The sequence below is a fragment of the Cololabis saira genome, chromosome 10 (assembly GCF_033807715.1).
Source record: "Cololabis saira isolate AMF1-May2022 chromosome 10, fColSai1.1, whole genome shotgun sequence".
In the NCBI taxonomy this organism is placed as follows: Eukaryota; Metazoa; Chordata; class Actinopteri; order Beloniformes; family Belonidae; genus Cololabis; species Cololabis saira.
In genome coordinates, this window is record NC_084596.1 from 4,548,349 (window position 1) to 4,573,802 (window position 25,454).

A 25,454-nucleotide genomic window follows, 5' to 3' on the forward strand; every position below is an offset into this window, starting at 1 on the left:
TATTCTATGACACACTGGTAGCCAATGCAGAGATTTAAGAACTGGTGTAATGTGTTCAGCATTCTTGGTTCTTGTTAAAACTCTAGCAGCAGCATTCTGAATGAGCTGAAGTTGTTTAATGGCTTTTTTAGGGAGGCCTGTGAAGAGACTATTGCAGTAGTCTAACCTGCTAGAAATGAAAGCATGAATACGTTTTTCTAGATCTTGCTTGGACATATAGCCTCTAATTCTTGCTATATTTTTCAGATGATAAAAGGCAGATTTTCTTATAGACTTTATGTGGGAGTTAAAGTTCAGATCAGAGTCGATTATAACACCAAGATTTTTTACCTGATCCTTTGGCTTCAGAGATAAGGATTCAAGATGTGCAGTAACTTTGAGCCTTTCTTCTTTAGCACCAAAGACAATTATCTCTGTTTTGTCGTTATTTAGTTGGAGGAAGTTCTGGCACATCCAGTCATTTATTTGCTTGATGCACTGACACAGTGAGTCTATGGGAGCATAGTCATCCGATGAGAGGGCTATGTATAATTGGGTGTCGTCTGCGTAGTTATGGTAAGCTATTCTGTTTTTTTGCATAATTAGGCCAAGTGGGAGCATGTAGAGATTAAATAAAACAGGGCCTAGGATTGAACCTTGGGGAACTCCGCATGTCATATTGGTTGGGTCAGATGTGTAATTGCCGATGGAAACAAAGTAGTCCCTGTCTTGCAGATAGGATCTGAACCACTCTAAGACCGTGTCTGAAAGCCCAACCCAGTTTTCCAGTCTGTCCAATAAAATTTCATGGTCAACCGTATCAAAAGCAGCGCTAAGATCAAGTAGTACTAGAATTGAGATTTTGCCTAGGTCAGTGTTCATTCGGATGTCATTAATAACCTTAGTGAGCGCGGTTTCAGTGCCATGATGGGGTCGAAAACCTGATTGGAAATTATCTAGGAAGTCATTAGAGGTTAAGAAGTTGTTGAGTTGTTGGTAGACAAGTATTTTGCTTATAAAGGGAAGATTTGATATTGGTCTGTAGTTGCTGATTAAAGAGGAGTCAAGGCTACGTTTTTTTAGCTGGGGTTTAACAACTGCAGTTTTGAGGGATTTTGGAAAAATGCCTGTAAGAAGGGATGTGTTAATTATCTGCAATAAGTCAGTCGCCAGGCAGCTATAAACATTTTTGAGAAAGCTTGTTGGCAGGGTGTCAAGGCAGCAGGATGAAGACTTAAGGCCTTGGACCGTTTCTTCTAGTTTTTTGTGGTCGATTGCATTAAACTGGGTCATGTTTATCGAGCTACTTTTCTGCAGGTGCATTGGAGCGACATTTCTTTTTGAGGTGGAGACACTGATAGTTAGTCTGATGCTTTTGATTTTATCCCTAAAGAAGGACGCAAATTCATTGCATTTGACAGTCGAGAGATGCTCTGGGGCAATTTGTGGGGGGGGTTAGTCAGCCTATCAACAGTGGCAAAAAGAGTCCGAGCATCATTGATGTTTTTATTGATAAGATAAGAAGGATTGTCTGGAGCTTTTCAGTTCCAGATTATACGAATGAAGGCTTTCTTTGTAGATTTCATAGTAAATGTGGAGTTTAGTTTTTCGCCATTTACGCTCAGCTTTTCTACATTCTTTTTTTTTGGTATTTACAGAGGGAGCATTTCTCCATGGTGCTTTTTTCTTACCGGAGATTAATTTAATCCTAGCAGGTGCTACAGCATCAATAACATTCAGGGTTTTAGAATTGAAATTATCTAGCAGATCATTTACAGAGGCTGAAGGGAGGGTAGGGGTCAGAGAGAAAGTCTCCATGAACAGTGTACTGGTACTCTCATTAATGTGTCGCTTTTTGACAGTTTGTGATCGAATAAGAGTGACAGGGGTGATCTTCATTTCAAGAAAAATGCAGAGATGGTCAGACAGAGCGACATCAATAGCTGATACAAACGATGACTCAACGCCCTTAGTGACGAATAAATCTAGGGTATGGCCCCGGTTGTGAGTGGGCCCAGAGATATGCTGTGATAGTCCAAAAGTGTCAAAGAGGTTATTTAATTCTTTGGTATTATTATCACTGGGGTTGTCTATGTGAATGTTAAAATCTCCTGCAATAGATATACAGTCATGTTCTATGGAGATTATGGATAGAAGTTCAGAAAATTCATCAAAGAAACTACTAGAGTATTTTGGTGGTCTGTATATAATCAGGAGTAAGATGATAGGAGAGCATTTCAGAGCCGCAGCAAGATATTCAAATGATGAAAAGTCTCCAAACGATACCTGCTTACATTGAAACACATCAGAAAAAATAATAGCTACTCCTCCCCCTTTCTTAGCAACTCTGGGGGCGTCGATGTAGTCAAAATTCGGTGGAGCTGACTCTTAAGAAGAATTAAGAACAATCTCTCTGTTATTCAGATCAAGCCAAGTTTCCGTGAGGAACATAACATCCAATTCATGACTAATAATCAGATCACTGATCAGGATAGATTTATTTGCAAGTGACCTAACATTGAGCAGTGCAGCTTTAATAGTTTTAGTGCCAGGGTGTTGTGACATATGCTCTACAGGCTGTCTCAGGGAAACTGATACAAGGCTTGATCTAGGAACAGAGCGTGCTGAAGGGATATTGATTGGTCTAGAAGTAATCAGGGTGGGGATAGCTAGAGTGGCTTCACAGCTGGGTTGCTGTGTGACCTTGTCCTTAGAGAAGGGGGAAGTGTCTTTGACTGTCTTAGAGTTTTGTTTTGTTTCTTTCGAGGGAGTGGTGGGGGGGGTGAATGGCGGGGGGAGTGGGGGAGTAGTGGCAGTGGATGAGGGGGTTTTGAAGGTGGGGGGTGAGGGTTGGAGGGTTGGATATGGGGGAGTGGACGATGGGGGCGGCGAGGGCTGGCAAGACTGGCGTTAGTCTGAGCAGCCAGTTTGTTCTTGCCGGCTGTAATTGGTGATGTCTTTGGCGGTTTTAAAGGGCTGGCTAGACTGGCATTTGCCAGTGAAACCAGCTTGTTCATGCCAGCTGTAAATGGCGTCAGAGGAAGGTTGGGGGATGAGAGCAGGGAGGAGGAAGATGAAAGGGGGGTGGAGAGATGGAGGGGGGGCTGTAGCTGGAAGCCTCTGAAGGTGGTGAGGTAGGGAACTCTGAAGCCGGGGCATCAGGATGTTGAGCTGAGCTGGAAGCCTCTGGAGCTGTAGCTGGTGGGGTGGGGATCTCTGTTGCAGGGGCATCACTGCTGTGGGGATGGATGTCAATCTCTGTGGCGGAGGCATCAGGCTGTTGAGCTGGGCTGGAAGCCTCTGGAGCTGGGGGGGGGGGTTGACCTTATGATAGTCAACAGTATGAAGTAGGTTAGAGATACAGTCCATCCTCGGTGAAGAGGTAACTGTGCTGCCAGAACAGATTGAAGTTTTCAATAAAGTTCACTTTATGTAGAGGACAGGCAGTGGAGAGCCAGGTGCTTAATCCTAGGAGTCTGCTGAATCGAGCTTGGCCACGGTTGGATGGTAGGGGACCACTGATATAAGCCTCAATATCCAAGGAGGCTAGTATCTTTAGCAGTTCGATAAAGTCAGCTTTTAGTATCTCTGATTGTTGCTTGTAAATATCATTTGTTCCAATATGCAAAACGATCTTGGTCACAGCTTGGTGTATTGCCAGTAGCTCTGTAATTTTTCCTGTTATGTCAGAGATCATGTCATGAGGGAAGCAATATGTTTTGGAGTTTCTCTTATTAATCTTAATGTTTTTGAGCCTGTTTATTACTGAAAGCTTTGTAGTAGTAGTTTGAGGCCTTGGGGGCCTGTTTTTTACCGAGAGCCTTGTAGTAGTGTTAGCTTGGCTCTCTTTGCGGCGTCGGGACGGGACATTAACCATTTCGGCTGGCGGTGATCCAGAATCGTGTAGCAGTGGGTCGAATCGGTTATCCAGCTGTAAGAGCAGCGGTGGAGGAAACACCTTAGAGCCTCCTCTAGTAACGTTAGCCCAAGGCTGCTCATTAGCTTCGGCAAAACACTGCCGGCTGGAAGCCAGAGAGGGCCAGCCTGTTGCTGAGTTAATTTCTGGTCTTAGCGAAGCAATCGTGGTTTCTGGAATCACTAATCCATTCGGCTTTGGCCCGCTCGCATTCCGGTTAACAATCTTAGCTGTGTTATTTAGTTTTGGGTTAGCATTGTCTCTCATTGTTAGTTTAGCATTTGGTGACGCTAGATTCGTACTCACGTTAGAGGCGGATGCTACCATAGCATTTTGAGTCGATGGCAATGAGAAGTTATTCGAAAGACGAAAGATCGTTGTTTCAAGTAGAGCAATCTTCTGCAGATGGTTACAGCAGCCTTTGCATGGCATTGTGTCCATGTCGATTCAATCCCAATCTCTGTAATTCCAGTCTCCGTAATTCCAGTCTCTCTGGTGAGGCTGCTGCTGCTGGGCCTGGTGAGGCTTCTGCTGCTGCTGCTGCTGCTGCTGCTGCTGCTGGTCTGGTGGTAGCTGCTAATGCTGCTGCTGCTGCTGGGCCTGGTGAGGCTTCTGCTGCTGCTGCTGCTGCTGCTGCTGCTGCTGGTCTGGTGGTAGCTGCTAATGCTGCTGCTGCTGCTGGGCCTGGTGAGGCTTCTCACCAGGCCCAGTTTATTAAAATAAACATATAAGGTCTTTAAACAAATATCATGTAAAGTGCAAACTAAAATATAGTCCAGATGTGGCAGAGGTGAGTGTGTGAAACTGAGTTCAGAACGAGTTAAACAGTCTTATTGCTGCGGGGACGCAAGGATCTCCTGAACCGCTCGTTCTGCAGCGCAGTGAGAGGAGCCGACCGTTGCAGCTGCTCCTGCTCCTCTGTAGCTCCAGGATGAGAGGGTGTCTGCTATTGTCCATTATAGCACTCAGTTTGTTCAGTGTGCCCCTCTCCACCACAGATCTTAGCGGGTCCAGATTCCTGCCCAACACTGAGCCCGCTTTTTTGACCAGTTTGTTCAGTCGCCTGGTGTTTTTGATTGCAAGGCTGCCCCCCCAACACACAGCAGCAAAAACGAGTGCACTGGCCACCATCGTGTGGTAGAACATAGCCATCATCTCCACACACACATCAAAAGACCTCAGTGTCTGTATGACATAAGCTAATGAAATGTCAAATGTTAAGAGGCTGTGCGCATTTACGCACAAGGCACAGCACCAGTAACTTCATTAACACCGGATCGGGATCAAATCAGGATCTAATGGTAATTCATGTTCTTTGTTTTGCTACACACACCTACAGGTCAGCTGTTAAACACACACATTCTAGATTTATATGTTTATATGGTGGAATTGTTTGTAATAAAGCAGCCCCTTATGTATCGATGAATCCTGAACTCCGTCCTGTTACTTTTATTTTTAAATCCGATAAGTCCACAACCCCACTTGATTTGACTGTGTACAGTCATGTCTGAATGTAGATTTCACCCTTAATATCATTCAGTATCACACAGGCTTGAATGACATTGAAGAGAGGGAGAAACAGAGAGATGGGGAGTGAGGAGTTTGCGCGCAGTTTAATACACGCTTCTGAAAGACGGTATTTGCTCCACTATTTTTGCGTGTGGCAAATAGCGCTGGCCTTTGTGAATTAGGCGCTTTTTGCAATGAGGCTTATTTGCAAAGAAAGGGGGCAATTTTGCGCCGAATGTATGAATATTACCTAATTTGCATGCATGCAAATGGCACCGGCGCAGACTGCCACTATTTGCTTGGCAGCGCAGTTTGTGCTGCAATTCGCCCTTTGCGGGTGCTTTGTGAATTAGACACTCTCTTTTTGTCTCATTTGCACCGGTTTAGCGGCCGCAAAAGCCGCGCAATCCTTTTGTGGATTTGGCCATAGGTGTGTTACACAAATGGCAAATAAACGCAATCTGAATCTAAACGCAATCTGAATGCAGCATCTCTGAAGTCCTGTCCTGTGGTCGTCACCTTCCAGCACAGTTTCAACACATTCTTTTCACCTGATTTCATCTCTGCTGAATCAGCAGCAGGAAGAGACCGTGTCATGGATGAGTGAAGGTGCAGCTGTTATTGGGCTGTGATGGGCCTGAAAACCACACTGCTGTGGTTCCGGGATGTTTACTGGGTCAAGAACGGCTCAGAGTTGTGAAGTGCATCTATCAGCTCTGCTGCAGCACCAGATGAGCTGCAGCAGCTCCATCTGCTCAAAGATCTCTGCTCAAAGTGTCATGGAAAACATTCAGACATTATATGGTTTGTAACAAAAGACCAACAGCTGTAAGGAACAGAATGGAAGAGGGGGATATAAAACATATAAATGCAGATGAAAGCGTCACATCTCTTTTGTAATGTAACCTTCCTCTACGAGGACTAGCATCCACATGTCGGGTGCAGGTATCAGTATTTTACTCAGGAACACTGAGTAAAAGGAATCCAGCACACTGGTGTCCTTCTGTCTTCCTACCTGAGAGTGTCCAGTCTCCAGCGGGGATCCTCCAGTCTAGACAGAAGCTTCCCTGCTGACTCTCCTGGATGGTTGTAGCTCAGGTCCAGCTCTCTCAGGTGGGAGGGGTTGGAGCTCAGAGCTGAGACCAGAGAAGCACTTCCTTCCTCTGAGATCAGACAGCCTGACAGCCTGCAGACACACAACACAACACACATACAGAGACTCTGAGAGAACTGCTCTGAGACTAAAGCTGACTCTGTCCTCGTGTCCACCTGATGATGGCGCTGAAGGAAAAGTCACAGGATCAGCAGAAACACATAAACAATATTTCAATATCAACCAGAGTTCTAACGGTCACCAGTTGAACACTTGGTGGATTCTGACCTGAGCGACTCCAGGTGACAGTGTGGACTCTCCAGCCCAGGACACAGCTTCTCCAGTCCTGAATCCTGCAGGTTGTTGTTGCTCAGGTCCAGTTCTGTCAGACTGGAGGACTGAGAGCTGAGAACTGAGGATAGATCTGCACAGATTTCCTCTGAGAGGTTACAGCCACTCAACCTGCAGAGGAGATTAAAGAGAGATCATGAGGTTATTTAAAAGTTGATTGTCATTTAACAAATACATAAATGATATAATTTCAGTGAACACTGATTATTTCAACTAATAATCAGTAAGTATTGATCATAGTGATCACTGCATTTCTCTTCTCTGCATGTAAAGTTTGCTGAGATGAATCATTGATGAGAACTGGTCCCACATGAACATGAACTTAATTGAACAGTGAATTTTACTGGTTTCCTCCAAGAACACAACAGGTGATTGTAACTAAAACTGATGTGTCCGTGTTGGTCCTTACACAACTTTCTTGGAGGCTTTGACCACCGGCAGCAGCCTCCGTAGAACCTCCTCTGAAGTTGAGAACTTCTTCAGGTCAAACACCTCCAGATCTTCTAATGACAGTAAGATGAAGGCCAGAGCCGACCACTGAGCAGGAGACAGTTCATCTGTGGAGAGATGTCCTGACCTCAGGAACCGTTGGACCTCCTCCACCAGAGACCGATCGTTCAATTCATTCAGACAGTGGAACAGGTTGATGCTTCTCTCTGCAGACAGGTCCTCACTGATCTTCTTCTTGATGTATTTAACTGTTTCCTGATTGTTCTGTGAACTTCTTTGTTTTAGTTCCAACAGACCTCGTAGGAGAGTCTGATTGGTCTCCAGTGAAAGACCCAGGAGGAAGCGCAGGAACAAGTCCAGGTGTCCATTGGGACTCTGTAAGGCCTTCTCCACAGCACTCTGATAGAGGTCAGTCTCTGTTCTTATTTTAAACCACCAGAAAGTGTTTCTTTGTTCCTCCAGCAGGTTGACTCCAGACTTGACGAAGGTTTGATGGACATGAAGAGCAGCCAGAAACTCCTGAACACTCAGATGGATGAAGCAGAAGACCTGGTCCTGGTACAGGCTGCTCTCCTCTCTAAAGATCTGTGTGAACACTCCTGAGTACACTGAAGCCTCTCTGACATCGATACCACACTCTCTCAGGTCTGGTTCATAGAAGATCAGGTTTCCTTTCTGCAGCTGCTCAAAAGCCAGTTTTCCCAGAGACTCCACCATCTTCCTGCTCTCTGGACTCCAGTGTGGATCCGTCTCAACTCCTCCGTCATACTTGACCTTCTTCAGTTTGGCCTGGACCACCAGGAAGTGGATGTACATCTCAGTCAGGGTCTTGGGCAGCTCCCCTCCCTCTCTGGTTTCCAGGACTTTCTCCAGGACGTTCTCCAGGACCGTAGCAGTGATCCAGCAGAAGACTGGGATGTGGCACATGATGTGGAGGCTCCGTGATGTCTTGATGTGGGAGATGATCCTGGTCTGCTCCTCATCTCTGAACCTCTTCCTGAAGTAGTTCTCCTTCTGTGGGTCAGTGAACCCTCTGACTTCTGTCACCATGGAGACACACTCAGGAGGGATCTGATTGGCCGCTGCGGGTCGTGTGGTGATCCAGAGACGAGCAGAAGGAAGCAGGTTCCCCCTGATGAGGTTTGTCAGCAGCACATCCACTGAGGTGGACTCTGTAACATGAGTCACGACCTCATTGTTGTGGAAGTCCAGAGGAAGTCGACTCTCATCCAGACCATCAAAGATGAACACGACCTGGAACTCTTCAAAGCTGCACATTTCTCTGGTTTCAGTGAAGAAGTGATGAACAAGTTCCACCAAGCTGAACTTTCTCTCTTTCAGCACATTCAGCTCTCTGAAGGTGAACGGAAGCAGGAACTGGATGTCCTGGTTGGTTCTGCCTTCAGCCCAGTCCAGACTGAACTTCTGTGTTAGGACTGTTTTCCCGATGCCGGCCACTCCCTTCGTCATCACTGTTCTGATTGGTTCATCTCTTCCAGGTGGGAGGTTAAAGATGTCTTCCTGTCTGATGGCTGTTTCTGCTCTGTCTGGTTTCCTGGAAGCTGCTTCAATCTGTCTGACTTCATGTTCATCGTTGACCTCTCCAGTCCCTCCCTCTGTGATGTAGAGCTCTGTGTAGATCTGATCCAGAAGGGTTGGGTTTCCTGCTTTACCAAGCCCCTCAAACACACACTGGGACTTCTTCTTCAGCTTAGACTTCAGCCGCTTTTTACAAACTGCAGCAGAAACATCTGAATACACATGAAAAAAAACAATTAGTGTTTCATAAAGTTCAACTTAATTCTCCTAAAGAATCAGGAGGTGAACCGACACTGATCGACTCTAACGTTACGATGAGCTGTCCAATATTGAGTAGAATCACTTTTACCACCAAAACACCTCTGAACATTCAGGACGTGGAAGTGACAAGAACATCTGGTGGTCCTGGAGTTTCTAGTACCAGGATGTTAGCAGTGCAGCCCTGGTGGGTTGTGGGTTTGTGGGTTGTTGTGTTTTTGTTATTGTTGTGGTGTCTGTGAAGTGGATTTTCCAGGTTTAGGATTTGAAAACACCAGAAGATGATCTGATCCAATAATGTGTAGAACCATCAAGACAATCTGGAGTTCAGCAGGATTCCTGGAAGAGGAAAACCAGGACTAAAATCTTCCAGTTATCTTGTCTTGTTGATCAGTTAAAAGGGCGACAGTAGCTCAGGTGGTAGAGTGGGTCGTCCAATGATTGGAAGGTTGTTCGAAATCCCACTCCATCCCAGTTGCTGTTGTAGTGTCCTTGGGCAAGACACCTTACCCACCTTGCCCCGTGTGAATGTGTTTGAATGTGTATGAATGTTGGTGGTGGTCGGAGTGGCAGCCACGCTTCTGTCAGTCTGCCCTTTGAGATTCATCGAATGTAAAGTGCATTATAAGTTAAATTCATTATTAAACATGTTTATTGAGGTCCACTGCTGTCCTGTACAGGGAGGCTGCTACTTTAAGGGGTACTGGGACCATGTGTGGGCAACTGGCCTGCAGAAATGTTTAGCTGAGTGTCAACGGTCAAAATAACCTTCATGAATGCAGATTTGATTCCAGCAGAACATTGTTGGAACAAGATGAGCAGAGTTCCTCCCTTCATCTTTCAGTGGTTTTAATGTTGTGGCTGATCTGTGAATGTTGTTCATCTCCTGAGGCTTTCTGGGAAATTTATCCAGCAGCTTAAATGTTCAGATAAATCCTCTTACTGCTCTGCAGACGCTCAGCCAGCTCCTCCTGCTTCATTCTCCTCAGGAAGTTCACTGTGATCTTCACAAACGCCTCTCTGCTGCTCCTCTGCTCTTCATCCTCGCCCTCCAACAGATGCTCTAGGGATTCTGGGTAATCTGGACTCAGACCCCTCTGCATCTTCTTCAGCTCGTCCTTCACAAACATGACAATGTCGTCCTCCAGCAGCTGGAACAGAAGACGACATGAAGGACACAACCAGACTGAAACCACGGAGACAAATATCAGGTCCATGTTGGACAGACTGACAGTCCACTGGTCTCCAGAGACCAGTATGGAGACAAACATCAGACCCATGTTGGACAGACTGACAGTCCACTGGTCTCCAGAGACCAGCATGGAGACAAACATCAGACCCATGTTGGACAGACTGACAGTCCACTGGTCTCCAGAGACCAGCATGGAGACAAACATCAGACCCATGTTGGACAGACTGACAGTCCACTGGTCTCCAGAGACCAGCATGGAGACAAACATCAGACCCATGTTGGACAGACTGACAGTCCACTGGTCTACAAAGACCAGCATGGAGACAAACATCAGGTCCATGTTCACCAGACTGACAGTCCACTGGTCTCAGAGACCAGCATGGAGACAAACATCAGTTGTTGTTCATGTACAGACCTGAAAGATGGAGTCCAGCTGTGTCTGATGCTGCTGGACAGACGGACCGCTGGGGGACTCTGAGATCTGCTGGTCCACTCTGTGGAGGAACCAGGAAGAATTAGCACACATCATGTCTGTCCTCACAGAGACAAACACCAGCTGAAGGTCCATGAAGTCCTGTTTGGATGAGGACAATCCATCAGAGGACTGGTGGTGGAGAAGGTTTACTAGTCCTGCTGATCCAACAAGAACATGTGACCTCAGTGAAAAGTTACAACAAGACCAGGAACATGGACAACTGATGGAGACATGAAGCAGCTGAGGAACTCTGGACCATCATCAGTAAGAGGAACTCTGGATCATCATCAGGATCAGTAAGAGGAACTCTGGATCATCATCAGGATCAGTAAGAGGAACTCTGGACCATCATCAGGATCAGTAAGAGGAACTCTGGACCATCATCAGGATCAGTAAGAGGAACTCTGGACCATCATCAGGATCAGTAAGAGGAACTCTGGACCATCATCAGGATCAGTCCTCTGGAAGGTGAGACCTCCAGATGTGTCAACCAGAGGAAAAAGCTCCTGACAGGAGATGAAGATCTATGAGGAGGAAGCTGAGATCACCATCAGGTGATGGAGGACCACAGGGGTCCAGGACTACACCATCTACTCAGGAAGAAACATGTGGACATTTCCTAATATGAGGACGTATTTAAATACATTTAATGTATTTGGTCATCCCGCTGCTGCTTCCACATGACTGTTGTGTGCTGCTGATGCCCCCCCCCCCCCTCTGGTCATCCCGCTGCTGCTTCCACATGACTGTTGTGTGCTGCTGACGCCCCCCCCCCCCCACCTCTGGTCATCCCGCTGCTGCTTCCACCTGCCTGCTGTGTGCTGTCGACGTCCCTGACTCCCCCAGTCTGGCCTTCGGCAGGAGGGTCCCCCCTTATGAGCCTGGTCCTGCTCAAGGTTTCTTCCCTCCTAAAGGGGAGTTTTTCCTTGCCACTGTTTGGCTTAAGGCTTTTCTCCCACTAAGGGAGTTTTTACCTGCCATTGTTTATATAATAATTGCTCGGGGGTTTATGTTTATGTTTATGTTTATGTTTATGTTCATGTTCTGGATCTCTGGAAAGCGTCTAGAGACAACATCTGTTATATTAGACGCTATATAAATAAAATTGAATTGAATTGAATTAATGTGTTTAAATACATCTCACCTCTCTGAAGAAGACTGTTGGTCTATTTTAAAGTCAATTAACCAGCCCTTTGACTGGTCGCTCTTCAAGGACAAACAGCTGGGTTCATGTTCAAGAGAGTCTCTTTTCTGATGGATCCTGATAGAAGACAAAAGTAAAAAATGTAAATATTCTATTTATATGAAAAAGAAGTAACACAGATACAAATATTTAGTCTATTTAAACAGTATTAAACATAAATCATTGGCAGCGTTTGGATACACTCACCTCTTTACAGCAGAACGTTGGTCTCTTTTAAAGTAAATTAACTTGTCTATTGACCGGTCGCTTTTCAAGGACACACAGCTGGGTCCAGGTCCAGGTCCAGGTCCTGGTCCGGGTCCGGGTCCAGGTCCAGGACCAGGTCCAGGTCCAGGTCCAGGTCCAGGTCCAGGTCCAGGTCCAGGTCCAGGTCCAGGTCCAGGTCCAGGTCCAGGTCCAGGTTGATTCCTGTAATAATGATGTTTGGTGATGTGAATCTTGAGCTCGGACATGCAGAAGAGTCAGGGACAGTTAGAGATGCTCATCTCACCTCTGAGCTTTGCTCCGACTCTCATGTTCCCCACACAGAGAGGTTTTAGAGGGAGGGACTCCCTCCTCTCCGTCCTCACACTGGTCCATTCTGCTGAATTCACGTCCACATCAGCTCACACACACACCTTCATCTGCAGAGGAAACACACATCACTGGTGTTGGACACAGATCAGCTGATCCTGCTCTGGTTTGTTCCTCTCTTTAGTGTTAATGTCACTAGAATGCAGTCAGAAACCAGTGGGAGGTGGAGGAAGTCACTGATACAGCCGGATCTGCTGATCCGAGCTGCTCTGAAGTTTTCTCTCAGAGCTATCTCATTTTCTGTGTCTAAAATTAAAAACATTAGGTTTGGCTCCGTATATATTTTAGAATTAAGTTTAAAGTTTTATTTATGGATTTTAAGGCTCTAAAAGGGCAGGCCCCTGCTTATATCACTGACCTTCTTCAGTTCCAGTCAGCCACCAGTCCCTGAGCTCCTCTAGTCAGAGAAAACGACCTGTGCAGCGGGTGTGTGTTTTGGCTGCTGCACGACTGAATTTCTCCTCTGGGAGGTCAATAAAGTCTACTATTCTATTCTATTCTTTCTTTCTTTTTTTTACATCATTATTATCATGTACAGCACTTTGGTCAATAATATCTCTGTTTTAAATGTGCTTTATAAATGCACTAACTCTCACTACTTTCCTCATTTTCTGTTTTCTGAGATTAAAAACATTAAATTATGTGAAAAACAGAGTTTTACTGCAGAAACAGGAAGTTGAATATCTTGAACAAGCATAAAGAGACTGGGCCTCTACGTGAGTCTGGTTCCTGTAAATGTGCAGAAGCTCAGAGGTGAAACTGTCTCCTCCTCCTTCACAGCCTCATCACACAACACTTACACAAGCAGCAAACAACTTCCTCCAGGAACCATGCTTTATTTTGAAAGGCTCCACAGGAAACAGCAGTCTGACTTTAATGCTGGAGACGACAGCTTCAATCCAGGAAATAAAAACACCAAAATTTGATCGATGAAGAAAACTAATCATCGGCTGATCATCACGGTGTTTCTGATCAATAATAAAACCAATAAAAATGTTGTCATTAACAATCATGTAGATTTGTCTTCAGACACAAGAATGATCAAAGTCTGCAGGTAAATCAGAAGTGAGAACGAGTTCCTACCTTCACCTGTCTGAGTCAAAAGACTCAGGTTATCAGCAGCTGTTCTCCGTCCTCGGATCACCTCACCGGGCGCGTTTAACGCCTGATCTTCCAGATGTGTTATGGCAGATTTACTTCTAGTTTGACCGAGAATTCGGCTGCGTCCACAGCAGCTGCTTGTGAGCGTTTCCTGGTTCAGTGCGATCAGGAGTGACGGTTACAGGTGGAGTAAAAACTTGTTTAACAGGATGAGGGAGAAAAGAATGCAAGAGGAAGGACGGGAGGAAAACAGGTTTAATCACTGAGATGAATCTGACTGGAACACTGTGGCGTAAATATTTGATCCTGATTTTAGCTCAAGGTGTGGTGGGTGTAAAACAAAAAGCAGGAAACTTCTGGGCTAATTTTGGGACTGATGCCAGCAAGATGTAAGCAGTGAAAATCCAGCGTAACCTCTGCTTTACTGGCATGTTCTCACAGGAATGCACATGTGTGTGTTGAGTGTGTGTACGTTTACCACCAGTGAGGACACAAGGCCTTCAGCAGAGTCTGATCTCAACCACGGCCTCCTCTAGGACCGTCTTCTGTCCGGCTCCATGTCTGCTAACAAGACCCTTTATACTAAAACTACGTTTCCCATGAACCCATGAACTCAACACACCTTTAGAGGAATGCTTTAAGTCATTAAATCATGTTCTATCTGTATGTTTGTTTGTGAGTGAGAATGTTAGAATAATAAGTTATCAGAGGTATGGGTTACCCTGCTGATGATGTAACATTACCTGCGGAAGTAATACATAAAATAAATGTATAAAACAGTCAAAGTGAAGTGAAGAGCTGACATCGTAATATCCAAGAAGGGGAAAAGGAGGATTTTTGAAAATAAATTGAAAATGACCTCATGTGGAAGTTCAAATGGGCCTAAAAGAGACTCCAAACGGCACAGAAAGGTGTTGAAGTGTCCAGTTGTCCTGCAGAAATCTTCAGTGTTTCTAAGACTGGATAGCTGAAGAAATGAAAAGTCACCTTATTTACACTAATGGCACATGTTTAATCCAGTCAACTAGTACATGTAGCATACAAAATTACTTTAAAGTAGAGTTGGCTATTCAGTGACTTATTTTCCCCTGATATTCGTAATTTCTGCAAGTAAAATTCACATTTATTGACTAGTAACTTCTTAATGTGTTGGTTTTTTGTTGAGAAACATCCAAATACACATTCTTTGTTTCCCTACAGCTCTGTCTGAGGTGTTGGTCTGTGAGTCAGTGACGTCACTCCAGCCTGAAACGGCAGCTAAAGCAGAGGACGACAGTTTTAACCACATGTAGCATCATGAAGCAAGTCAGGGCCCACATATTTTACAGTTTATACAAATATTAAAAACATGCAAACTGAAGCAGTAAATTAGATACTTATGACCACCTATCAGAATGAGAAAAGAAAAGGAAAATACACTTTTAAACCCAGTTTGATATATTTACAACTCTTCAAATATGTTAATGGTAATAATATTTTGAGATGGAAACTGTTTTTGTTAGTGATGAAGCATTGTGACACCGTGGCTGACCTGTTGATTGATCAGAGTAACTGATGAAAAAATGATCACATACTGGCAGAATTGAAGCCTGAATTATAATTCTGGTTCCAGCAAAAATCAGACCAGCTTAAAGTCTTGAGTTATTCAAATCTAATGACAACATCAGATCTTTGCTGGAACACACAAGACCTGCTTTAACTGAACCCTTTTCAGGGCAGGTAACCATATATGGTAAGTATAAAAGTTACCATCCTTCATAGCTCTGTTACTTCACATAAAGCCAGGACAGTAGTGGAACAGGTTTGTGTACTAAATATATCACAGTGAGGTGAAATAAAGCTGCTCCAGAGGTAGAATGAACTTGTTGTGTCAACAGGGTTTTTATAACAAGTTGAAGACGTGTGTTGAGGGCCCTGTGGCTTAGTTGGTCAAAGCATCTGTCTTGTAAACAGGAGATCCTGGGTTCAAATCCCAGCAGAGCCTTTAAACTCATGAAGACAAAGGTAAGGATGTAACTCCTGGAATGTTTAAAACCATGTACTTTGTGGAAAAAAAATTATCCAATTTCTGGGTTTTCCACACGGTTGGATAAAGTCTTCTCCTCCGTTAGGGAGGAAACTGTTTGTCAACAATTACAATGTTTCTCAGTGTAGTAAGTGTGACATGTGACATTTCCTAAGCAGTAGAAAGCAGACTGAACTCATCACATTTACCAGCCCTCATGAATATTGAGGTGATTATTGGTCATCAGTGAACAGTCGTTGGCTGACCGTCACTGCCAGGGTTCTTGAGAAAGCTTTGATCCAGTCAGGAGTGGGTACAAAGAGAGAGATCTGTTCATTCAAATGTCAATGACAAACCTCTCCAAGTCTGTGGTCTCTTTCTAAGAGGATGCTGTTTCCACATGTCTAACTGAATATACCTGCAAACATGAAGACGGTAATCTAGAAGTTGTTGTATAAGCTGAGGGACAAATGGAGGTAAGTATCTTGTGATATTGGAGAAACATCATCAAATAGTTACTTTCCCTGACATGGAGACTGCTCATCTGGTCGTAATGCTGGAAAACTGTGACGTCTCATTCAGCTGTTTCAGGTACTTTCCTGCAGCGTTGGTGGTGTAGTGGTCACTCAGCATGGCTGCTTACCAAGCAGTTGACCTGGGTTTGATTCCCAGCCATCGCAGCAAACATGACTGGGTTTGATTCCCAGCCATCGCAGCAAACATGAGGGTGTTAAGAGTTCTCTTAACGCTGGGGGAAAGTTAGCAGTCTTTATGAAAATGAACTCAAACAGTCAACACGTATGTCTACATGGACAACAATACTCTGATCAGAATCACATAAAAGGTGTTTGTGTTTTGTTGAAGTGGAGATAGCAGCTGGGTTTCAGCTAAACATGCGGTGAAGTACCAGGAGAATGCTAGAGACAGACAGGTGGGAGGTGGACGGGTCCAGCATCTCCTGGTGCCGGAGGAGACGATGATGGAGCAGTAGCAAAACCATGAATGAGGTGGAAGATGAGACCTCCATCTATCTGGATCTCCTTCTGCCTGAAGCCTGTTCTTCTTCCTCCCTGATCGGACATCTCTCACATTGTTTTGCTGCAGCTTGTTCTCCGGCTTCCTCCTCCTTATCTTTAATCTGGACTTTCACTAGTTTTTGTCCTGGCTCAGAGTGAACAAGTCCCACTTTGCTGCCATTAACATTGTTACATTATTGTTTGGAAACATGCAGGTCCCTCGGATTAAGAGTCTGATGCTCGACATCTGAGATACCGAGGTCTCGCATGAGAACTTTGTTTCTGTCTTTCCTCCATTTGGTTTTTTAATAGTTTAAGATGAATATTGAAAATGATGATGTCATTACTTAACAGTCAGAAATAGCTGTCAGCAGTTAATCCACCTGAACAGGGACTTGAACCCTGGACCCTCAGAAAGTCTGATGCTCTTCCAGCTGAGCTACTCAGGTCACATTTGGAGTGTTTTGTTTCTTCTTTTTCTTCATGTTTTTTCAAATATACGGCATTTCAGAGGTTTTGAAAAGTCCTGGAGGAACTTGCAGTGGTTGTTCCTCTTAAACATGACAGGAAATGCTGCTCAATTCTGCTTTAAACGTTGCAGGTTTTTCTTCCATTGAAGTCTTTCTGTCTGGCAAAAGTCAGTCTTCAGTTTTCCAGTATTTGAACTTACAGTAATAACTGTGTATCAATGTCATTGGAAAGTCAGTGTCCATCTTCTTTTAAACTTTTATATCGGTCCAATGTTTTTTCACCAGTTTTCCTATTATGAAATAGAGGACACTTTGGTTTAAAGTTAACAAGTTTGGATGGGGTGCCATGTGGGCTGGGTAGCAGTCGTGGCGGGGTGCCTCGACGACCCAATCCCTGGACCAAAACCCTCACAGTGGGGACATGGAATGTCACCTCGCTGGGGGGGAAGGAGCCGGAGCTTGTGCGTGAGGTTGAGAGATACCGGCTAGAGATAGTCGGGCTCACCTCCACACATAGCTTGGGCTCTGGAACCCAACTCCTTGAAGGGGGCTGGACCCTCCACTACTCTGGAGTTGCCCAGGGTGAGAGGCGGCGGGCTGGTGTGGGGTTGGTTATAGCCCCCCAGCTCAGTCGCCATGTGTTGGAGTTCACCCCGGTGAACAAGAGGGTCGCCTCCTTGCGCCTTCGGGTCGGGAAAAGGTCTCTCACTGTTGTTTGTGCCTACGGGCCGAACAGCAGTGGGGAGTACCCGGCCTTCTTGGAGTCCCTGGGAGGAGTACTTGATACTGCTCCAACTGGGGACTCCATTGTTCTACTGGGGGACTTCAACGCTCACGTGGGCAATGACAGTGATACCTGGAGAGGCGTGATTGGGAGGAACGGCCTCCCCGATCTGAACCCGAGCGGTGTCTTGTTGTTGGACTTCTGTGCGAGTCACAGTTTGTCCATAACGAACACCATGTTCAAACATAAGGACACCCTTATGTTCAAACATAAGGGTGTCCATCAGTGCACGTGGCACCAGGACACCCTAGGCCGGAGGTCAATGATCGACTTTGTTGTCGTTTCATCTGACCTTCGGCCGCATGTCTTGGACACTCGGGTGAAGAGAGGGGCTGAGCTGTCAATTGATAACCACCTGGTGGTGAGTTGGATGCGCTGGCGGAGGAGGAGGTTGGACAGACCGGGCAGACCCAAATGGATTGTGAGGGTCTGTTGGGAACGTCTGGCCGAGCCCTCTGTCAGGGACATCTTCAACTCCCACCTCCGGGAGAGCTTCTCTCGGATCCCGGGGGAGGCGGGGGACATCGAGTCCGAGTGGACCATGTTCTCTGCCTCCATTGTCAACGCGGCGGCTCGAAGCTGTGGACGCAAGGTCTCCGGTGCCTGTCGTGGCGGCAATCCTAGAACCCGGTGGTGGACACCGGAAGTACAGGATGCCGTCAGACTGAAGAAGGAGTCCTACAGGGCTATGTTGGCCGGTGGGACTCCTGACGCAGTAGATAGGTACCGGCAGGCCAAGCGGGCCACGGCTCGGGCAGTCTTGGAGGCAAAAACTCGGGTCTGGGAGGAGTTCGGGGAGGCCATGGAGGAGGACTTTCGGTCGGCCTCGAGGAAATTCTGGAGGACCGTTCGGTGCCTCAGAAGGGGGAAGCAGTACTCTGCCGGCACCGCAGTGAGTATGGTGTCCGGGGCCCTCTACTAAGGGCTGGCCGGTCTCTGTATGATCGAAGCAGGAGTCTGGTTCGCATTGCCGGCAGTAAGTCAGACTTGTTCCCAGTGCATGTTGGACTCCGGCAGGGCTGCCCTTTGTCACCGGTCCTGTTCATAATTTTTATGGACAGGATTTCTAGGCGCAGCCAGGGGCCGGAGGGGATCCGGTTTGGGAACCTCAGGATTTCATCTCTGCTTTTTGCAGATGATGTTGTCCTGTTGGCTTCATCAGACCAGGACCTCCAGCATGTGCTGGGGCGGTTTGAGGCCGATTGCGACGCGGCAGGGATGAGAATCAGCACCTCCAAGACCGAGGCCATGGTTCTCGACCGGAAAAGGGTGGCATGCCTTCTCCGGGTGGGTGGAGAAGTCCTGCCTCAGGTGGAGGAGTTCAAGTATCTCGGGATCTTGTTCACGAGTGAGGGAACGATGGAGCGTGAGATTGACAGACGGATCGGTGCAGCGTCCGCAGTAATGCGGTCGATGTACTGGACCGTCGTGGTGAAGAGGGAGCTGAGTCGAAAGGCGAAGCTCTCGATTTACCGGTCAATCTACGCCCCTACCCTCACCTATGGTCATGAACTTTGGGTAGTGACCGAAAGGACAAGATCGCGGATACAAGCGGCCGAGATGAGTTTCCTCCGCAGGGTGGCTGGACGCTCCCTTAGAGATAGGGTGAGGAGCTCGGAGTCGAGCCGCTGCTCCTTCACATTGAGAGGAGTCAGGTGAGGTGGCTTGGGCATCTGTACCGGATGCCTCCCTAGGGAGGTGTTCCAGGCATGTCCCACCGGGAGGAGACCCCGGGGAAGACCCAGGACACGCTGGAGAGACTATGTCTCTCGGCTGGCCTGGGAACGCCTCGGACTCCCCTCGGAAGAGCTGGAGGAAGTGTCTGGGGTGAGGGAAGTCTGGGCATCCCTGTTGATAGATAGATAGATAGATAGATAGATAGATAGATAGATAGATAGATAGATAGATAGATAGATAGATAGATAGATAGATAGATAGATAGATAGATAGATAGATAGATAGATAGATAGATAGATAGATAGATAGATAGATAGATAGATAGATAGATAGATAGATAATGAGTTTGGGTTTTGATGCACCTTCAGATAATTTAAGTTTTTGTGTGGAGACCATTGTTGATATTTTCACACTGAAATAAAAAGTCAATTCATGATGCAGATTCGAAGCCTTTTATTTTCTGCAGACAAAACAAGGCAGTAAAGAACAAAATCACACTGTATTGAGAGGCAAGAAAAGATCACAGAATAGAATATGCATCATAGTTTTAATATATATATATATATATATATATATATATATATATATATATATATATATATATATATAAATATATATATATATATATATATATATATATATATATATATATATATAAATGATTACTATATAATTGGCTACACTGATGGTAAGGGACTGTGCTTGAAAAAGGTGAAAAAAAAGTTGAAAAAGGTCCCTTGTCTGGTTCTACCAGGCTGAACTTCTGGATCAGGACCTATCAGTGAACAGAGAATATCATATCACTGGAAGATTTACAGCACTGTTTTGTCTGTTTTAGCAGGAAAACCACAACTGCCTATGGTGTGTGGAAGAGTGATTTTTATCTTATTGACCATTGTTCATATGTATCAGTCATGGATATCCAAAATAGGTTCTCTCCCCGTCGGGGAATTGAACCCCGGTCTTCTGTGTGACAGGCAGAGATTCTATCCACTATACTAACGATGACATGTATTAAAGTTTGTTAGAGAAAGTACTCAATGGCCAATGTACAAAGGAAATCCTGGATTTATCCGAATGCTCCAAGATGAGTGATTTTCCACTTCAGAGTGTAGAGTTCACCTTCTGGATTGCAGATGGAGGTTCTGTGGCTTAGTTGGTCAAAGTGCCTGTCTAGTAAACAGGAGATCCTGGTTCAAATCCCAGCAGAGCCTCTAAACTCAAATGTCTTGAGACGCCTGAAAGATCACATATCTCTCACTGCTGGTTCTGGCAGTATTTCTCACACGCTTGCTTAATTATAGCAGAGTACTTTGTCAAAAGTACTCTTGCATCTAAAACATGCAGGATTGCAGCCCTCGAGGACTGACTTTGGACACCCCTGTCTTAGAAGAACTTTAAGAATGGAATGTGTGATTAAACTTTGGTTAAGAAACCTTCTAAGTGCCTTTCTTTTTTTTAAGCTACATGCCATTTTTCCATTTCACCACCATGGACGATCTGTGGTGCACTACTTGGACACAAGCCGGGGATTGACATTTCTTCCCTGACCGGGAATTGAACCCGGACCGTGGTGGTGAAAGCACCAAATCCTAGCCATTAGACCATCAGGGACACGTGTGACTTCACTGCAACTTCACTGCATCGCCAGTGAGTGTCGCCAACAGAAAAAACTTGACAAATGTGCATACGCCAGAATTGAGCGGTGCATGAAGCACCACAACTTCTCACATTCAAGTCACTTTGTGGACATCAGACCGTGAGCGTAGACAGTGGTGTACAGACATTTTTTGTGCACTGCACTCTTTGTAAATGAGGCCCCTGATAGATGAGTTATAAATCAAAGTCTTGTCTGAGGTTAAGACATTGTAGATTTAACAAGCCTTTTTCTCCCCATTAAGCGTTGTTGGCAGGATTTGAACCTGCGCGGGGAATCCCCAATGGATTTCGAGTCCATCGCCTTAACCACTCGGCCACAACAACCACTCTAAAATGTGTGAATCTGCAGAATCAGATAAACAAATGCAATTCCCTTAATTTAAAGATTGTTCCTCCTTTCTTCAAGGCAGGTGATGGTGCAGACTTGCATAATTCCAGGTACATATCAAAGTTTTCTGTTGCAGCTAAAGTTAGTCTGGTTGGTGAACTCGTGAGGATGGATAAAACAAACCTGAAGGTTCATTATGACCCTGATGTGAGTTGAACACATAACCTTCTGATCTGGAGTGAGACGCACTACCATTGCGCCACAGAGCCTTTTCTGACATTCTCTGAGGTTGTACACCAATCTGATCATAGTGGGCACACCTTCAAAACCAAATAACTTCCGTCTTGTTTTCATGAAGCTTCATCCATGTTTTTCCACTGAACCCCTTGATGGACTGTCTCAGAACTTTAAAACATGGATGAAGCTTCATGAAAACAAGACGGAAGGTATTTGGTTTGGAAGGTGTGCCCGCTATGATCAGTCTGACTCCAGATCAGAAGGTTATGTGTTCAACTCACATCAGGGTCATAATGAACTTTCAGTTTTGTTTTATCCATCATCACGAGTTCATTCCCCGCGCAGGTTCAAATCCTGCCAACAACGATTCATGTATGAATGTTAATATTAATCCTAATCTCAGGGTCGTGGATTGGAGCCCCATATTGGGCGCTGAAGTCACATTTATGAAGTTTGTTTGAAGTGTAGAGTCCAGGTTGAAGGTGAGCAGAAAGGAATCACCTCCACTGCTGTTTTGGTCACTGAGATGGATTTTACTGGCTGAGAATGGTGACATCATCAATGACATCACATGTCTGATGACATTCCAGGGTTAGATGAAAGAATTCGTAATTATGACAATGTATCTGATGCATGTAATATATTTGCCGATGACGATGATAACATGTGCACGTTACCAAATGTAGCAACAGCGGCCCTCTGCTGTTTATATTGAAACGCAAACATTTTGCTTAACATTCTGCAGTGTCCATGGAAACCATCCCAATCTCACACACAGTGCAGTAACATCAGAAATGTTTCACCTCTATACTCCAAGACTGACCTACTTAGGTCATCATGTTTTCATGTTCCTGTGGCAGAATTATTTCCCTATTTCTGTTAAATAGCTCCATGACATGTGTATTCTTCTACCAAGGCCTGAAACTGGGAAAAAGAAACATTTTAAATGAATTATTGTCTCCCTTATGCGCCGCTTGCCGGGTCCTTACCACTGGCAGAGTCCATTGTCCTTGGCTAAGTGTCCGGGCCGTAGCACCCCCCCTCTCCACCGCAATCAATTGAAGTGTGAATGGTGTGAAAATCTGATCCAAACACCCTAGTGGATTTTGTTGTGGCCGTGGCACCTTTTCTTTCATTTTCCAAAAATTTGAGAAGCACTCTTGCTGCCACAAGGGTGCTGTGACCCGGATTCGAACCTGGGTTGCTGCGGCCACAACGCAGAGTACTCACCACTATACGATCACAGCTTGAAAGGGTACGTGTACCCAGCTTTAGATATATGTGCTCGGTTTCTGCAGTTATGTCAGTGAACACAGTGTGAGGTTGGAAGAAGAGTTTATGGAGGTGTGCCGCCCCTGTCGTCAGGTAAGGGCATTTGCTTCGAATGAGATATGAGGAAGGAAGAGAATGAATAAAAGAGGTCCCATGAAAGACAAACATAATGCATGAGCCGGGGCAGCTTTGGAAACATTATGGAAGACGGCCTATCCTGCGGCACCTTTGAAGTGTACATTTCCGGGCATACACAGAGACAAATGAAAACAGCAAGTAAATAAATGACACAGAAGAAGAAACGTGTACACTACTGAGGTTGTGACTGGGAGAGTATTAAAGATTAGGATTTTTTGAGCTAGCCAGGAGTTGAACCTAGAATCTTCTGATCCGTACTCAGACGCGTTATCCATTGCGCCACTAGCCCTTTTTGATTGTAACATGTGGAAACACACGTGGTGTAACAACTCAGATGTCCCAACCAAAGTAGATGGCAGTGGCCAAAGCCATAGCCGAGTACAGTGATGAAATAGAGTCCCGCTCTGGGAAGATGAAAAATAATGGCAGTCCTTCGAGCCGGAGTTGAACCAGCGACCTAAGGATACCTGTTTTACTGGTTCTACAGTCCTCCGCTCTACCAACTGAGCTATCGAAGGAGGATGCATGTTGACAGCTCCATGACTTGTGTATTCTTCTACCAAGGCCTGAAACTGGGAAAAGGAAACATTTTTCATGAATTATTGTCTCCCTTATGCGCCGCTTGCCGGGTCCTTACCACTGGCAGAGTCCATTGTCCTTGGCTAAGTGTACGGGCCGTAGCACCCCCCCTCTCCACCGCAATCAATTGAAGTGTGAATGGTCTGAAAATCTGATCCAAACACTAGTGGATTTTGTTGTGTCCGTGGCACCTTTTCTTTCTTTTTCCACAAATTTGAGAAGTACTCTTGCCGCCACAGGGGTGCTGTGACCCGGATTCGAACCGGGGTTGATGGTAACCTGAGCTAAGTTATATTATCACTATTTACTGCAACGTTTTTGTACAACTTGCTGAAATTGTTTAAATTTTGTGGTCATAAATAAATGAATAACCAAATTACTGCCTGACTTGTTTGTGTTGGATCTAAAATTATCTTGCTAGTATTTACGTGTATGCATTTCTGTTAACATAGGGAGTCTTAATTCAAACACTGTACTCAGATTAAAGAAAAGCAAGTCTTGTTTATTCAACACCAGGTCAACTGAGGATTTGTCTAATATAAAATGAAAACAAAAGAAATTCCATCCATCCATTATCTATACCCGCTTTATCCTTTGCAGGGTCACAGGGGTCTGGTGGAGCCTATCCCAGCTCATTTCAGGTGAGAGGCAGGGGTTACACCCTGGATAGGTCACCAGTCCATCGCAGGGCCACATATAAACACAGAAACCATGCACACTCACGATCACAACAAAATAAATTGAACCTCAAATTATAAATTAATTAATTAAAACATGATGAAAAAAACTACATTTTGTCCTCAATCTTCCCAAAAATGTCAATTAACTTAGATAACTGGTCATCCCTCTTCTTGTCCCTCTCCTGCTCCTTTTCATCCAGCTCCCTCAGCCTCTTTTCTTGTCTTTAGTCTTGAAGAAAGTCCAAAACTTCATTTGTCCTTTTTTTGGTTTTCTTCCCTCCGTTTGTTGGTCGCTCCCTGTTTGTAAAGGAAATAATAGGGCCGTTGAAAAATCATCACGGGACAACAGTTTCTGAATTTAAATCACCAGTGGGCTATGTATTTATACTTACAGGTGAACTTCTTTCGTCTCGCAGTCGCACATGGTTCCTTTTCCTCCCCCCCCTGTTTTGTTTACATTCTCCCTGGTAACCTCCTTTTACGTCACAACGCAATGAACTGTGGGTAATTCCCTTTCCAAAAGTCTGTGGAGATGCAGACTTACGGGAAGGGGGCAGTAAGGGCTCAAAATGTCTGCCGGGAGCCCTCGCGCACTTAACCACTTTAGGAATGGGACAGCCCTAAACCCATACATAAGTTGCAGGAGCGCGCACGTAAGTGTGTGAGTCTGTGAGGGTGGAGATTGGAATTCAGCCTATACCATATGAAAAAGTGTAGCTTACAGGTAATGCTACTGAGCATCTTAGGTTATTTCAAGCAAGGACAGCATCATGTCATGCTGGGATAAAAACACCTCATAGTAGCTCTAAGGAACACCTCAAAGCGTGGAGGAAACAAGCACGACGAGGATGGGATTCGAACCCATGCGTGCAGAGCACAATGGATTAGCAGTCCATCGCCTTAACCACTCGGCCACCTCGTCCAGAAGTTCAGCCAGACAAGGGACCTTTTTCATGTGAGCCAAACACG

General features: G+C 45.3%; 9 non-coding genes across 9 annotated transcripts; 3 read left to right on the plus strand and 6 right to left on the minus strand.

Moving 5' to 3' along the window:
* The first annotated feature begins 15,550 nt into the window (after positions 1-15,550).
* trnat-ugu (transfer RNA threonine (anticodon UGU)) lies at positions 15,551-15,624 on the plus strand. The gene has a single exon. It is a non-coding gene; the product is annotated as a tRNA-Thr (tRNA).
* Positions 15,625-16,249: 625 nt separating this feature from the next.
* Positions 16,250-16,325, plus strand: trnag-acc (transfer RNA glycine (anticodon ACC)). The gene has a single exon. It is a non-coding gene; the product is annotated as a tRNA-Gly (tRNA).
* Positions 16,326-20,733: 4,408 nt separating this feature from the next.
* On the plus strand, positions 20,734-20,806 carry trnat-agu (transfer RNA threonine (anticodon AGU)). The gene has a single exon. It is a non-coding gene; the product is annotated as a tRNA-Thr (tRNA).
* A 328-nt stretch (positions 20,807-21,134) lies between these two features.
* trnae-uuc (transfer RNA glutamic acid (anticodon UUC)) lies at positions 21,135-21,206 on the minus strand. Its single transcript has one exon. It is a non-coding gene; the product is annotated as a tRNA-Glu (tRNA).
* Positions 21,207-21,493: 287 nt separating this feature from the next.
* On the minus strand, positions 21,494-21,575 carry trnas-cga (transfer RNA serine (anticodon CGA)). Its single transcript has one exon. It is a non-coding gene; the product is annotated as a tRNA-Ser (tRNA).
* Positions 21,576-21,776: 201 nt separating this feature from the next.
* Positions 21,777-21,848, minus strand: trnaw-cca (transfer RNA tryptophan (anticodon CCA)). Its single transcript has one exon. It is a non-coding gene; the product is annotated as a tRNA-Trp (tRNA).
* A 1,594-nt stretch (positions 21,849-23,442) lies between these two features.
* trnar-acg (transfer RNA arginine (anticodon ACG)) lies at positions 23,443-23,515 on the minus strand. Its single transcript has one exon. It is a non-coding gene; the product is annotated as a tRNA-Arg (tRNA).
* A 140-nt stretch (positions 23,516-23,655) lies between these two features.
* Positions 23,656-23,744, minus strand: trnay-gua (transfer RNA tyrosine (anticodon GUA)). Its single transcript is given in 2 exon segments — positions 23,656-23,691; positions 23,708-23,744. It is a non-coding gene; the product is annotated as a tRNA-Tyr (tRNA).
* Positions 23,745-25,325: 1,581 nt separating this feature from the next.
* trnas-gcu (transfer RNA serine (anticodon GCU)) lies at positions 25,326-25,407 on the minus strand. The gene has a single exon. It is a non-coding gene; the product is annotated as a tRNA-Ser (tRNA).
* Positions 25,408-25,454: the final 47 nt, after the last annotated feature.